This window comes from Mastomys coucha, unplaced genomic scaffold (genome assembly GCF_008632895.1).
Source record: "Mastomys coucha isolate ucsf_1 unplaced genomic scaffold, UCSF_Mcou_1 pScaffold14, whole genome shotgun sequence".
NCBI lineage: Eukaryota > Metazoa > Chordata > Mammalia > Rodentia > Muridae > Mastomys > Mastomys coucha.
Window position 1 is genome coordinate 23103846 of NW_022196896.1, and position 14559 is coordinate 23118404.

A 14559-nucleotide genomic window follows, 5' to 3' on the forward strand; every position below is an offset into this window, starting at 1 on the left:
TGCTATTTATGTCTTTCTTAAGGTCCTGTATCATCATGATGATAAGTGATTTTATATCTGAATCTTGCATTTCAGGTGTAATGCTGTGTCCAGGACTTGCTATGGTGGGAGAATTGGGTTCTGATGATGGCAAGTGACCTTGATTTGTGCTGTTTATTTTCTTATGCTTGCCCCCCACCCCCGGCATCTGGTTAACTCTAGTGCTACCTGCCCTTGCTAAATCTGACTGGAGCCTGTTCTTCCTGTGTTCCTGGTTGTGTCAGAACTCCTCAGAACCAAACTGACTCTGTGATCCTGTGATTCTGGGGTCCTGGGATCCTGAGCTTGTTAAATCACCTGGGAGTGTGGCTTTCTCTGTGAGTTGTGGAACTGGTTACAGAGCTTGTGCCCAAGGTCTGCTCAGAACACTAACCCAGACAGACTGGAAGGAACCAGAGTCACTGGGCAGGTGTAGTTCCTGTGTGCCTGGTCCCGCTGGACCCAATTACTCCCAGTGTTGGGACAGATGTTGGTTCCTGCTCACCTCTGATCCTGGGTGTGTCAGAGCGCCTGGGAGTGGAGATTCCTATGGGTGTTGTGGGACTGGCTGTGGAGCTTCTGCGCAAGGTCTGCTCTGGACCCCAGCCCAGGCAGACCGGAAGGAACTGGAGTCACTGGGCTGGTGGAGTTCCTGTGTGCCTGGTCCTGCTGGTCCCAGTTACTCCCAGTGTTGGGACAGATGTTGGTTCCTGTTTACCTCTGACCCTGGGTGTGTCAGAGCACCTGGGAGTGGAGTTTTCTCTGGGTGTTGTGGGACTGGCTGTGCATGACTTTTTATCAGGCTTTTGTTTATATTGCTCCAAAGAAACAGTTATATAACCCTACAGAGCCAAAGCCTATAGTCAATTCTCGGTCATGACCTTCTGGGTCTTTCCTGTAAGTAATTCCCAAAGAATTCTCTCAGCCTAGCTTCATGGATGGACACACGGACACAGTGCTGCACAAACTGATGTCTCATTCCAGACTGCACTGTCTTATTCCAGACCCATTTATTCAAATACCTGCTTGACTTTCCCCATTGCGATGATCCATCCTAAAGTGAATTCCTGTTTTTTCTCTTCCAAGCCTAATGCTCTGAAATGCATTCATGTACTTAGGGGCCTTGGATTTATGCTTCTACTTCTTTTTACTGCTCTACACCTGTGTGATTTAGAATGTATGTGGGTGTATATTTGTGTGCAAGTACAGGGGCTTGTGTGGGTGCATGCTAGTGTGTCTGTGTCTTCCCACATTTATTTATTTATTTTTGCTTTGTTTTTGATGAAAGCTGATGAGAATTGTTTTATAGGCTCTTCTTTATTATTCCCTTCTCTTGCCTGAGCCTGACTATCAGGTTTTTGTTTATATTGTGTCTATGTGTAAAGGTGTGAAGCTGACATTGAGTGTCTCTCACTTGCACCTCACCCCACTCTGTTCACTGAAGACTTCTCACTAAACTTGGGCCTCACCAGTGTTGGCTATTGTGAATAGCTAGTGTGCCAAGGCATTACCTGGCTCTTTCACCTGGGTATTGGGATTACAGATGTTTGCCAACCTGCCTGGCTTTTATGTGGGTCCTGGGGGTCAGAACTACAATCTTCACACTTTCAAAGCAACCCTTTTTATCTATCCAGCCATCTCTCCCGGCACCCTTCCTTTTTTTCTCTCTCTCTTTCTTTCTTTTTTTGTTGTTATCACCATTCTAACTTTTCAGTCTTAGCCAACCTCATCAGCATCATTCAAATGACTCCAGCATTTTCCTAATAGCCTTTCTTCTGTCTCCCAGGCACTCTGTCCACCCCCACGCACTCACCCAGGATCTTCTCACAGCCACTGGAATGATTGTTTGGAAGTCTAAATCACATTTCACTCTCTGATTCAAAAATCTGACTTTGAACTAAATGCAAATCAGAGTAGTAGCCTGGAGTGCTGTGTGATGTGAGCCTGGCTGTCATGCTGACCTAGTTCCTGCTGCTCTCCCTCATTTGTTTCAGCTGCTACTCCTCAAACACACCAAGCTGCGCAGTCTCAAAGCTTTTGCATTTGTTCTTTCTACTGGAATGCTCTCCACTCAAATATTTACAGGACCTGTTCTCCACTACATTTGGATCTCTGTTTAGAGACCACTTTCCTTCCTAAAATAGCTCCCTTCACATTTTCCATTCCTCTGGAGCTCTAGTTATCTGTGTAGGATTGCCAATGCTGACACTGACTCATACTGTCTAATCCATGTGATGGTCACATCACTTCATAATTAAACATGAGTTTGCAGAAGAGGAAAGATAGTATTTTATTTTTGTTTTTCTAATACAGGTCGTGCTGTACTTTCAGCTGGTCTCAAACTCATGATAATTCTGCCTTTGACTCCCAAGTGCTAGGATTAAGATTTCATACCACACCTGGACAAGGATTTTGTTTTGTGCATTCAGTCTTCAGAGCCTAGAATGAAAGCCGACAACAGAGTAGGAGCTAAGCAAGGCTTTAATTTTGTGAAATTAATTCATGAATTAATAGACTTTTATGAAAGAGTCTTACTTTGTCCAGGCTAGCTTCTCACTTGCTATGTAGCCAAGGCTAGCAAGGACTCTGTAACTCAGGGATGGAAACCATGGTATGTATTCTCTCTCTTTTTATTTCTTTTGATTGATTAATAGACAGTACAGAAAGGTGGTCTAATCTCTGTGTGTCCCAAAACTTCTGCCAATTAGGAATTAATTAACTTAATTTTAATACAATTATATTTCACTAAAGCATTCTTGATTTCCTATGGCGTTTATTCCTGTAAGGTGTTCATTTGAATTAAAGATAGTTTTGTGGCACCGTTTGCTACACTTTATGATAAATTAAATTATAGGATGGGGGTAAACGGTGAGAAAGATCTTAGAGGTGCCTGATCCCCACTCGTCTGAATCCTTTTTATAATATTTCTACCACGTGCTCACCTGTCCTTGTACATGATCACCTTGGTAACAGGCTTGACTCGTGGGAAGCGTAGTTACTTTCATTTTTTGACAACTCTGAATTTTATAACATAGTACCTTAAACTAAGAAGAAATTAACAAGTAATTTTAACCTAAGGATGCACCTCATTAGGTGAAAGGCAAGGTAGAATAGCTAACATCCCCTGGCATTTTCTGTGTCAGTTCCTCCATATTCCTGAATGATTCTTTCTCCAGTTTCCAATTCTTCCTTTAGTTTTGTTACTAAATTGTGTGTGTGTGTGTGTATGTGTGTGTGTGTATGTGTGTGTGTTGACTTTTGTGTTACTGAGGAAACAAATTTGAAAATTCAGACTATTTAGGAATGAATAATGATAGATAAACATAAAAAGATGCCTTAAGCATCACACATTAAGTGAAATAATATTTTAAAAAATAAAAGGTGAATGAATCAAGCATGTCATTCACGAAAATAGACCATGGGCCACTGAGATGATTTGCCCTGTCATCCTTGTCCTGTGTAAACCTCTTGACCTGCATTTGATCCCTGGAATCCACAGTAGAAAAAGAGAAACTATGCTTCAATGTTTTCCTCTGCTCTCTATTTAAGTGTCATGGCATATGCAAAGACATGCATTCTCACATGCACGTACACACCCACAGACACATAGGCATAGGCATGCACACACACACACTCAAAGAAAAAATAAAATTTAAATGAGAAAATAGACACCACATTAATCTAAATAAAATATAGAAATAAATGCAGATAGACTTAGACATTAGTGAAATAGAAAGCAAAATAAATGTTAAATCTGGGCCATAAGTACTTAAATTAAAAAAAAGGTCATAACTAGGAAACTTAAGCATGGGTGGCAGACACCTATCACCCTGACTGACCTTCAGCAGGTAGAGGCAGGTAGAGGCAAACATTCAAGGCCCTCCTTTGCTGTCTGTTGAGTTTGAAGACAGTTTGAGAGCTACAAAACACCCCGTGTAAAAACAAAACAAATTCCCAAATGATAGTCGGTATATACTTTCATGAATACCTTTTAACTTAAAGTAAGTTTGTTTTAAATCAATACATAAAACACAAATATGTGCATAGTTATGAAATGGGTTTAGTGCAGAGTTTTATCAAACCTTCAGAGAAGACCTAATACCAATACTCCTCAATCTATTCCACAAAATTGAAACAGAAGGTACTCTACCCAATTTTTTCTATGAAGCCACAATTACTCTTATACCTAAACCACACAAAGACCTAACGAAGAAAGAAAACTTCAGACCAATTTTACTTATGAATATCGATGCAAAAATACTCAATAAAATTCTTGCAAACTGAATCAAAGAACACATCAAAACGATCATCCACCATGATCAAGTAGGTTTCATCCCAGGAATGCAGGGATGGTTCAATATATGGAAATCCATCAATGTAATTCACTACATAAACAAACTCAAAGAAAAAAACATATGATCATCTCATTAGATCCCGATCCCGAGAAAGCTTTGACAAAATCCAACATCCCTTCATGATAAAAGTCTTAGAAAAATCAGGAATTCAAGGCCCATATCTAAACATAGTAAAAGCAATATACAGAAAACCAGTAGCCAACATCAAAGTAAATGGAGAGAAACTTGAAGAAATCCTACTAAAATCAGGGACTAGGCAAGGCTGTCCACTCTCTCCCTACCTATTCAATATTGTACTTGAAGTCCTAGCCAGAGTAATTAGACAACAAAAGGAGATCAAAGGGATATGAATTGGAAAGGAAGAAGTCAAATTATCACTATTTGCTGATGATATGATAGTATACTTAAGTGACCCCAAAAATTCCACCAGAGAGCTCCTAAACCTGATAAACAACTTCAGCAAAGTAGCTGGATATAAAATTAACTCAAGCAAATCAGTGGCTTTCCTCCACACAAAGGATAAACAGGCAGAGAAAGAAATTAGGGAAACAACACCCTTCACAATTGTTACAAATAATATAAAATACCTTGGTGTAACTCTAACTAAGCAAGTAAAAGATCTGTTTGACAAGAACTTCAATTCTCTGAAGAAGGAAATTGAAGAAGATCTCAGAAGATGGAAAGATCTCCCATGCTCGTGGATTGGCAGGATTAATATAGTAAAAATGGCCATCTTACTGAAGGCAATCTACAGATTCAATGCAATCCCCATCCAAATTCCAACTCAATTCTTCAGAGAATTAGAAAGAGCAATTTGCAAATTCATCTGGAACAACAAAAAACCCAGGATAGCCGAAACTATTCTCAACAATAAAGGAACATCTGGCGGAATCACAATCCCGGACCTTAAGCTGTACTACAGAGCAATTGTGATAAAAACTGCATGGTATTGGTACAGTGACAGGCAGGTAGATCAATAGAACAGAATTGAAGACCCAGAAATGAACCCACACACCTATGGTCACTTGATCTTTGACGAAGGAGCTAAAATCATACAGTGGAAAAAAGACAGCATTTTCAACAGATGGTGCTGCCTCAATTGGCAGTTAGCATGTAGAAAAATGGAAAATGATCCATTCCTATCTCCTTGTACAAAGCTCAAGTCCAAGTGGATCAGAGACCTCCACATCAAACCAGATACATTGAAACTAATAGAAAAGAAAGTGGAGAAGAACCTCGAGCAAACAGGCACAGGAGAAAATTTCCTGAAGAGGACGCCAATAGCTTATGCTCTAAGATCAAAATTCACAAGTGGGACCTCATAAAGTTGCAAAGCTTCTGTAAGGCAAAAGACACTGTCAATAGGACAAAATGGCAACCAACAAATTGGGATAAATCTTTACTAATCCTATATCTGATAGAGGGCTAATATCCAATATATACAAAGAACTCAAGAAGTTAGACTGCAGAGAACCAAATAATCCTATTAAGAAATGGGGTACAGAGCTAAACAAAGAATTCTCAACTGATGAATACCGAATGGCTGTGAAGCACCTAAAGAAATGTTCAACATCCTTAGACATCAGGGAAATGCAAATCAAAACAACGATGAGGTTCCACCTCACACCAGTAAGATTGGCTAGGATAAAAATCTCAGGAGACAGCAGATGCTGGAGAGGTTGTGGAGAAAGAGGATCCCTCCTTCATTGCTGGTGAGATTGCAAGCTGGTACAACCACTCTGGAAATCAGTTTGGCAGTTCCTCTGGAAATTGGACATAGTTCTACCAGAGGAGCCAGCTATACCACTCCTGGGCATATACCCAGAAGATGCTCCAACATGTAATAAGGGCATATGCTCCACCATGTTCATAGCAGCCTTATTTATAATAACCAGAACCTGGAAACAACCCAGATGTCCCTCAACAGAGGAATGGTTACAGAAATTGTGGTACATCTACACAATGGAGTACTACTCAGCTATTAAAAACAATGAATTTATGAAATTCTTATGGAAATGGATGTATCTGGAGAATATCATCCTGAGTGAGGTACCCAATCACAAAAGAACACACATGGTATGCACTCTCTGATAAGTGGATATTAGCCCAGAAGTTCGGAATACATGAAGGACAATCCACAAGCCACAAGAAACTCAGGAAGAAGGAAGACCAAAATGTGGACATTTCATTCCTTCTTAAAAGGGGAAGCAAATACCCATGGAAGGAGTTGCAGAGACTAACTATGGAGCAGAGACAGAAGGAAGGGCACTCCAGCCTGATATAGCTGTCTCCTGAGAGGCTGTGACAGTACCCGAAGTAGAGGCTCTCATCCATTCATTGAAATGAGTACAGGGTCCCCAATGAAGGAGTTAGAGAAAGGACCAAGGGAGCTGAAGGGTTTGCAGCCCCTTAGGACAAAGAACAATATGAACTAAGTAGTACCCTCAGAGCTCCCAGGGACTCAACCACCAACCAAGGAGTACACATAGTGGGACTGATTGTTCTGGCAGCATGTGTATAGTAGAGGATTGCAAAGTAGATCATCAATGGGAGGAGAGGCTCTTGGCCCAGTGAAGATTCTGTGCCCCAGTGTAGGGGAATGCCAGTGCCAATAAGTGGGAGAGGGTAGGGTGGCAAGCATGCGGAGGGGGGAGGCAACAGGGATTTGTTCTTGTTGCTTTTGTTTGTTTGTTTTTTTGGAGGGGAAACTGGGAAAGGAGAAACCATATGACATGTAAATAAAGAAAATATCTAATAAAAAGAAGATTGTTCAATGTATGAAAACATATAACTGCCCTATGAGAAGAACAAAGAATGGTAAAACAATGAGCCAAAAGAAATGCATGTGTTCATCTTAAGAGTTCTTCCTGATTCCTCTTCACAATGAAAGAAAATCCCCAAAACCAAACATTGTACTCTAACATCATCATATTACAAAGCTATTGTTAAACTACAAAGAAACTATGATTGAGCAAGCCTTTTCCATTTTAAACAGGAGGCACAGTTACATCAACATAAAAACGTGAAAAATTGTCATGAATTATAAAGTTTATATATTGTTATGAAAGAAGAAATTCTATCATATACTTTAGGAGATAACAATTTAAAAATACTCCAAAGAATGTAGAACTTAGAAGAAATATTTGTGTAAAAATCAGGAAATTAAATAGAGAATACTAATAAAAGTTGCGAGGTAAGAGTTGGGGAGATGACTCAGTGTTTAAGAGCACTTGCTACTCATGCAGAGGACCCACAGGTGGCTTTAACTATCTGTAACTCCAGTTCTAGGGAATTGATGCCATCTCCTGACCCATATGTCATCCTTGTCCATTTAGGATTCTATTAGCATCTAAGTGAGTTTAACTAATCTGACACTTACTTAGGGAATTTATATTGTGTCTATGTGTAAAGGTGTGAAGCTGACATTGAGTGTCTCTCACTTGCACCCCACCCCACTCTGTTCACTGAAGACTTCTCACTACAGTAGCTAAGTCCATTGGTTCATCACTCAGCAAAGGACTAAGAGTTCACATGCATTGAAACATGGAGGATTAAAAATATACTTTGATTTTATGGAATGTGTAGAAATAACTGTGGACACATGGAGTAATCACTCTGTGAGAGGCCATGTGGCTATCAGTCAAGGCTCTTTATTTCCTTAACTAAGTGGCAGGCAGAAAGTATTTTAAGAAGATATGATAACCTTGGCCTGTTCTATCTTTTTAGTCAATGTCTTTATTTTATTCTAAAGTTGAATGAGGGCCAGTGAGACAGTTTAGTGGATAAAGGCACTTTCCCTGAAGCCTGGTAGCCTGTCAACCTGAATTTGATCCTTGGAATCCACACTATGTAAGAGAAAACTGACTTTACCAAGTTATCCTCTATCTTCTTTTTTTTTTTTTTCTTGGTTTTTTGAGACAGGGTTTCTCTGTATAGCCCTGGCTGTCCTGGAACTCACTCTGTAGACCAGGCTGGCCTCGAACTCAGAAATCCACCTGCCTCTGCCTCCCAAGTGCTGGGATTAAAGGCGTGCGCCACCACCGCCCGGTGTATCCTCTATCTTCTATACATGCACCATGGAAAGTTCAGGCGCGTGGACAGACACACATACACACACACACATGCACACACACACACACATAGTGTAACATAAACTTTTTAACAAGTCAAATGAACACATTTACCCACATATTTAATCAGCATATATTATTGACCTAAATGCTTCAGTAGCATCTCACTGTGTAGCCCTGGCTGGCCTGGAGCTCATATTGTAAGTGAGGATGGTCACCCACCCAGAAATCTACCTGCATCTGTTTCTTGACTACTGGGATTAGAGTTATGTGCTGCTATGTCTGGTTAATAGGATATATTTTAAACCACTTAGAAGTCCATCTCTACAAAAGGGCTTTTTTTTTTTTTTTCTAGGATGGTAACCAGATGTAACTTGATTTTGTATGACACTATTTCTGGAAGATGTAACCAAACATCTATTCAACCTATATAGGAATGAATAACAAATCAAAGCAATGATTCCACCAAAGTCGGCCTTAGTGAATCAATGAGTTTACTGTGGTTATTTATAAGAATTTGGCTAAGAAGCTGTTTCAGGGGCATGATTGCTTCAAAGTCACCCAAAGCCCACCCCAACATGAGCAGCTTCGCAGAAGGTGGCAGTGGATAACTTGCTGCTGGCTTGAAGGTAGCTCCATGGCGGGGGTGAGGGGTATGGTCTTCCCTTTCCAGAGCTCTGAGTGCTTAGATGTTGGGGGAGGAAAGTGCTCCCTGAACTAGACTCAGGGCTTTCTGAGATGCCTTGTCGGAATGAGTTGTAAGTTTCTAAGGCTCAGTGTGTCTGCCTCTGTAATTTTACTGAGTTGTACTGAGTTACTCTGTAGGCTAGAATATTTATATTTTGTGGAGATTGTTTCTTTGCACCCCTAAACCCTAAAACATCTTAACTGTCAGAGGTTCAATAAGCTCGAACTGTATCCCTCTTCCATACAAGTCTACTCCCAAATCTAAGGAAGAACAAACCTTGTAGCATTACCTCTTAGAGAAGACAGCAGCAGCAGCAGCATCAACAATAAAACACTCAACGGTTATAAGGTGAACCCCAATCCAGTGGAAAACTACACTACTTAGTTCATAATATCAGCAGTTTAGGATGCTAAATAACTTATTTTATTCTAGAGCATATGTACATATATAAATAACTTATTTTATTCTACAGCATATGTACATATATATATATATATATTTATATATATAGTGTTTGCTTGTACTGTCAGCTACACAGAGCATTAACATGTAGGAGAATGATTATGCATGCAAAGAGTAACACAGCATTTTGCTATTGTAAATGAAATGAAATCTAGTTAGGAGTGTATATACTATAACTGACTTTTATTTTTATTTTTATTTTTTTATTCTTTTGGTTTTTTGAGACAGGGTTTCTCTGTACATCCCTGGCTGACCTGGAACTCACTCTGTAGACCAGGCTGGCCTCAAACTCAGAAATCCACCTGTCTCTGCCTTCTAAATGCTGGGATTAAATACATGTGCCACCACTTCCTGGCTTATTTTTGTGTTTTAATTGCAGAACTATAAGTTACATTGTGGTTAAGACATGTATCATCTCTCTCTGATCAGAGCACCACATACCACTGTAGACTGTAGTTGAATCAAGTCACAGCCAGTTAATTATTCATATGCTAGTGCTTTAATACTGCCTCAAGTCATTAATATACAAAAATGTGCACGATAGGAAGCAAGACCTAGTTCTCTCCCTTCTGCATGGTCACCACTTGGAGTAGTGTGCTTTCTTTACTGCAGTCCTGTTGAGAGGAATACTGAGTTACTTAAATACAAATGGAGCATAAACAACTTGGTACAGGAAAGTTACAAATTAAATGAAAGCATTTTACAACTTTACTACAAAAATGCCATAAAATTCACAGTCACTTCAGTTTTCTAGTATCTCTGGAAAGAACAGGATGTCTTTGACACGATAGCACATAGGTTGGCATGTTCAGACAAACCTACCTAGTGTCTTTGCTAGGCTTTTGAATCACACGAATAGTTGGTCTTTAAAACTTTCAGTTGGTCTACGGCCATACCACCCTGAACGCGCCCAATCTCATCTGATCTCGGAAGCTAAGCAGGGTCAGGCCTGGTTAGTACTTGGATGGGAGACCACCGGGGAATAGCGGGTGCTGTAGACATTAAAAAACAAAACAAAACAAAACAAAACAAAACAAAACACAAAACCTTTCAGTTGTTTTTGAAACTTTGGATGACTTACCATTCTTTGTAAAGGTGACTTGCCTGCTGAGAAACTCCCAGTAGATTAAATGGAAGGTCCTGGGCCTGTAGGGGTGTTGCTTCTTCACCCCATGGGTAGAGAGAATGCTTTTCCTGGAAGATTTTGTGGCCTGCAAACCATTTGGTCCTGGTCATATCTTTTATTCGAAGCCCATGTTCTAAATGCTGTCTATAACTGTCCTCTATACCTGATGACCTGTAGTAGGCAAGCAAGGGAATCAGATCTTTTTATCCCAACAAGTGCTCACACTCATGTTTTTACTGGTACAAATTTAAGCTGTATTTGACTGACTCAAAATTGGTCTATCTGGAAAGATGGCTCCAGAGATAACAGCTGCTCTTCCACAGGACTTGAGTACAATTTGCTTCCTAGTACCCAGAACAGGCAGTTCACAACTGTCTGTAACTTCAGCTCCAGGGGATCCAAGACCTCTAGTTTCTATAAGCATCTGCACTAATGTGCAACTACATCCCCCCCAAACACACATACAATTACAAAAAACTAAAATAAATCTTTAAGCACATCAACCTCCCACACCTCCTTTTTTTTAACTTTAATTTTTTTTATTGGAAATTTTCTTTATTTACATTTCATATGTTTTCCCCTTTCCAGATCTCTCCTTCAGAAACCCCCTATCCCATCCCCACTCCTCCTGCCTCTATGAGGGTTCACCCCCCGACCTGCTCCTGCCTTTCTGCCCTGGCATTCCTCTACACTGGGGCATCGAACAACTTCAGGCCCAAGGGCCTCTCCTCCCACTGATGTCTAACAAGGCCATCCAAGCGAAAGCATAGGTCCCTCCATGTGTACTCTTTGGGTGGTGGTTCAGTCCTGGGGGGGTGGTGTTCTGGTCAGTTGACACTGTTGCTCCCCTCATGGAGCTGGAAACCCCCTCAGCTCCTTGAGTCCCTTCTCCAATTCCTCCATCCAGGACCCTGCACTCACTCCAATTGTTGTCTGTGAGCATCCACCTTTGTATTTGTCAGGTTCTGGCAAAGCCTCTCAGAAAACAGTCATATCAGGCTCCTGTCAGCAAGCACTTCCGAGCATCTACAATTGTGTCTAGGTTTGGTGACTGTATATGGGAAGGATTCCCCAGGTGGGGCAGTCTCTGGATGGCCTTTTCTTCAGTTTCTCCTCCACACTTTGTCTCCGTATTTCCTCCTGTTGAGTATTCTGTTTCCCCTTCTAAGAAACACTGAAGCATCCACACTTTGGTCTTCCTTCTTTTTGAGTTTCCTATGGCCTGTAAATTGTATATTGGGTATTCTGAAGTTTTAGGTTAATATCCACTTATCAGTGAGTACATACTGTGTGTGCTCTTTTGTGACTGGGTTATCTTACTCAGGATGGTATTTTCAAGTTCCATTCTATTGCCTGTGAATTTCATGAAGTCATTGTTTTAAATAGCTGAGTAGTACTCCATTGTGTAAATGTACCATATTTTCTGTATCCACTCGTCTGTTGAGGGTCATCTGGGTTGTTTCTAGCTTCTGGTTATTATAAATATGGGTGCTATGAACATAGTAGAGCATGTGTGTTTATTACCTGTTGAAGCATCTTCTGGGTATGTTCCCAGGAGTGGCATAGCTGGGTCTTCAGGTAGTACAATGTCCAATTACCTACTTCTTAAAGTACTTGAAGATACTTAATATGTTGCTTGCAGTGGTGAAGCAAAGATGATAAAAGTGTTAACCTCTACCCTTTACTTAGTTCTATTAGTGAAAAGACTTAAACTTCATATTCAGATAAGCACCTGAGTTATTTTGGGAATCACATACTTTTTAAAAATAAGTAAATTTGGATTAGACAATAATTTTGCAGTTGATATTTTGTCACAACAACAGGGATTAGATTAGTAAGTAGATGCTAGTATTTCTTTCTTAATGCTACATTGACTCATTCAAACTAAAGATGTTGTTTGGTTGAATTTACACAAGTTTAGCAATGTGTGCATTAAAGCTGCATTTCCCCAGAATAAAAGCTGATTTCTGAGACCCTAAAACACACCAGGAGTTAAATACCACTTACCCAGTCAAATAAGGGGTATTTCGAAGCATTACAAAGAGACAAATGTTATGGCCCAATGATTCCAATAAATACAAATGATCCCAAACCCCCAAACTATGAATCAAATATAAGCAAGGCCCATTCTCCCTGAATGTTGTAGAGAAGACGTCCTGGGAATAATGATAATGCCGGAGGAAAGCTTAGCTTGCTTAGCAAACGGGAGCTTGCTTCGGGTTCCTGTACAAGCTCTTACAGTGAAAAAAGCAAAGGGGACTGTGCCTCACTCATGCTGCAGGTGGACACTGAAAACCCCGCCCATGCATCTGAAATCACAAACCTTGGCTGTATGCCACCTCCATGGCCGACTCTGCCTCTCCATCTCTCTTCTTTTTTCTTCTTCATGAAACAGAGTGAGTTGATTTGAATCTAGGAGGAGTCTATTTCTTCCCAAGATACATATGTACAATTCTTATTAATTTTAATGAGAATTGTGTTTGCACATTGAGGCAGAATAAATCCCCGAGGGAAGAATCTTGCCCTTGGATGCATACTCATAATTTCCATTAAAGGGACTGAACCCCAAGGGAACCATACATGGGTGCCTAAGGGCAAAAATCTGACCCTGCTTAAAAACAAAGTAAAGAAACCCACCAAAACCAAACCACTGCATAAATCCTCAGGTCACCCCAGACTTGCACTTGACCAGAATATACATGTAAAGAAACATTTAGTTCATTGCTTCTGTAATATGAAAACAACCGTTAGATAGGTAAACCAATGTTTCAGTTAGGGTACTATTGAGAAACAATAGTGTGTGCAGGGTAGACTGCAGGGTGTATTTCTAAAACAGAAACACAACAACCCAAACAGGAGAGGAGTCATTGTACTAATGAAGAAGGTATCTGACTTTACAGCTGCTGCTTCCACAGGGATCCTCCAAGATTATGGACAATTTACATGGTTTTGCCAATGAAAACTGCATAGAAGTTTTTAAAGTGACCCTAATATATAATGGATACTCTCAGGGCAGGAGCCTGTTTGAAGGAGATATGATTGATGGTCTTTCATTCCTAATTCACTGTTTATACTTGTAGCCAGCCTACTGGGAAAATACCTCATTCATCAGGGTATTAGTGAATTCAACCAACGTATGGCACCTTCATTTTAACAAACTAAAGGAGAAAAGCTAAATGGGGGAAATTGACAACCATCTCTGATTCTATGATAATGCAATTAGGCTGCTCCTCTCCAGAGCTTCGCTAATTCACAGAACAGCTTCAGTCGGCAGGTCATAAATATATGATCATTTTTCACACTTTGAAAAGTAATGATGCCTTGACGTGAATCAATAAATCTTGGTGAAGTCCTTTCTACTTTTATGTTCACTGTGCTCTGCTAGTCAGTTTCAAAACTTGCGTGTATTAAATCTGACTTGCTATCCAGCCTGTGTTTACATAATCTAATTTAACAAAGTCTCAAATAAACGTGTAAATGAAGTGTTTATAGTAAGCACAAGGAAAGTTTCCCTTTCATTGAGAAAGTGTGATATGGTGCATCAAACTATTTTAATTTGCACCCTGAAATACTCATATTTGCAAATGTGCCACACACAGAGAGCTGTTGCTCCAAAAATTTGGTAGTTTCTATATTGAGCTTTGCATGTTATGCTCAATAATTGAATTAAAAAAAATTCTACTGCATATGACATAGTGTAATGCATTATTTATCTGAAATGGATCTGTTGAAACACATCCAGAAAATGTTAATATTTATCTCTGAGACCAAAAAAGAGGGGTTTTGGTCATCCTTCTAAAACAATTGCATAAAATAAGTATATATATATATATATATATA

At 40.0% G+C, this 14559-nt stretch overlaps 1 non-coding gene and 1 pseudogene across 1 annotated transcript; one reads left to right on the forward strand and one right to left on the reverse strand.

Annotated features, from left to right (window-relative positions):
• The window catches only part of LOC116088958, a 179357-nt pseudogene that overhangs the window by 34169 nt on the left and 130629 nt on the right, over nt 1-14559 (reverse strand).
• LOC116089678 lies at nt 10476-10594 on the forward strand. Its single transcript, XR_004118435.1, has one exon. It is a non-coding gene; the product is annotated as a 5S ribosomal RNA (ribosomal RNA).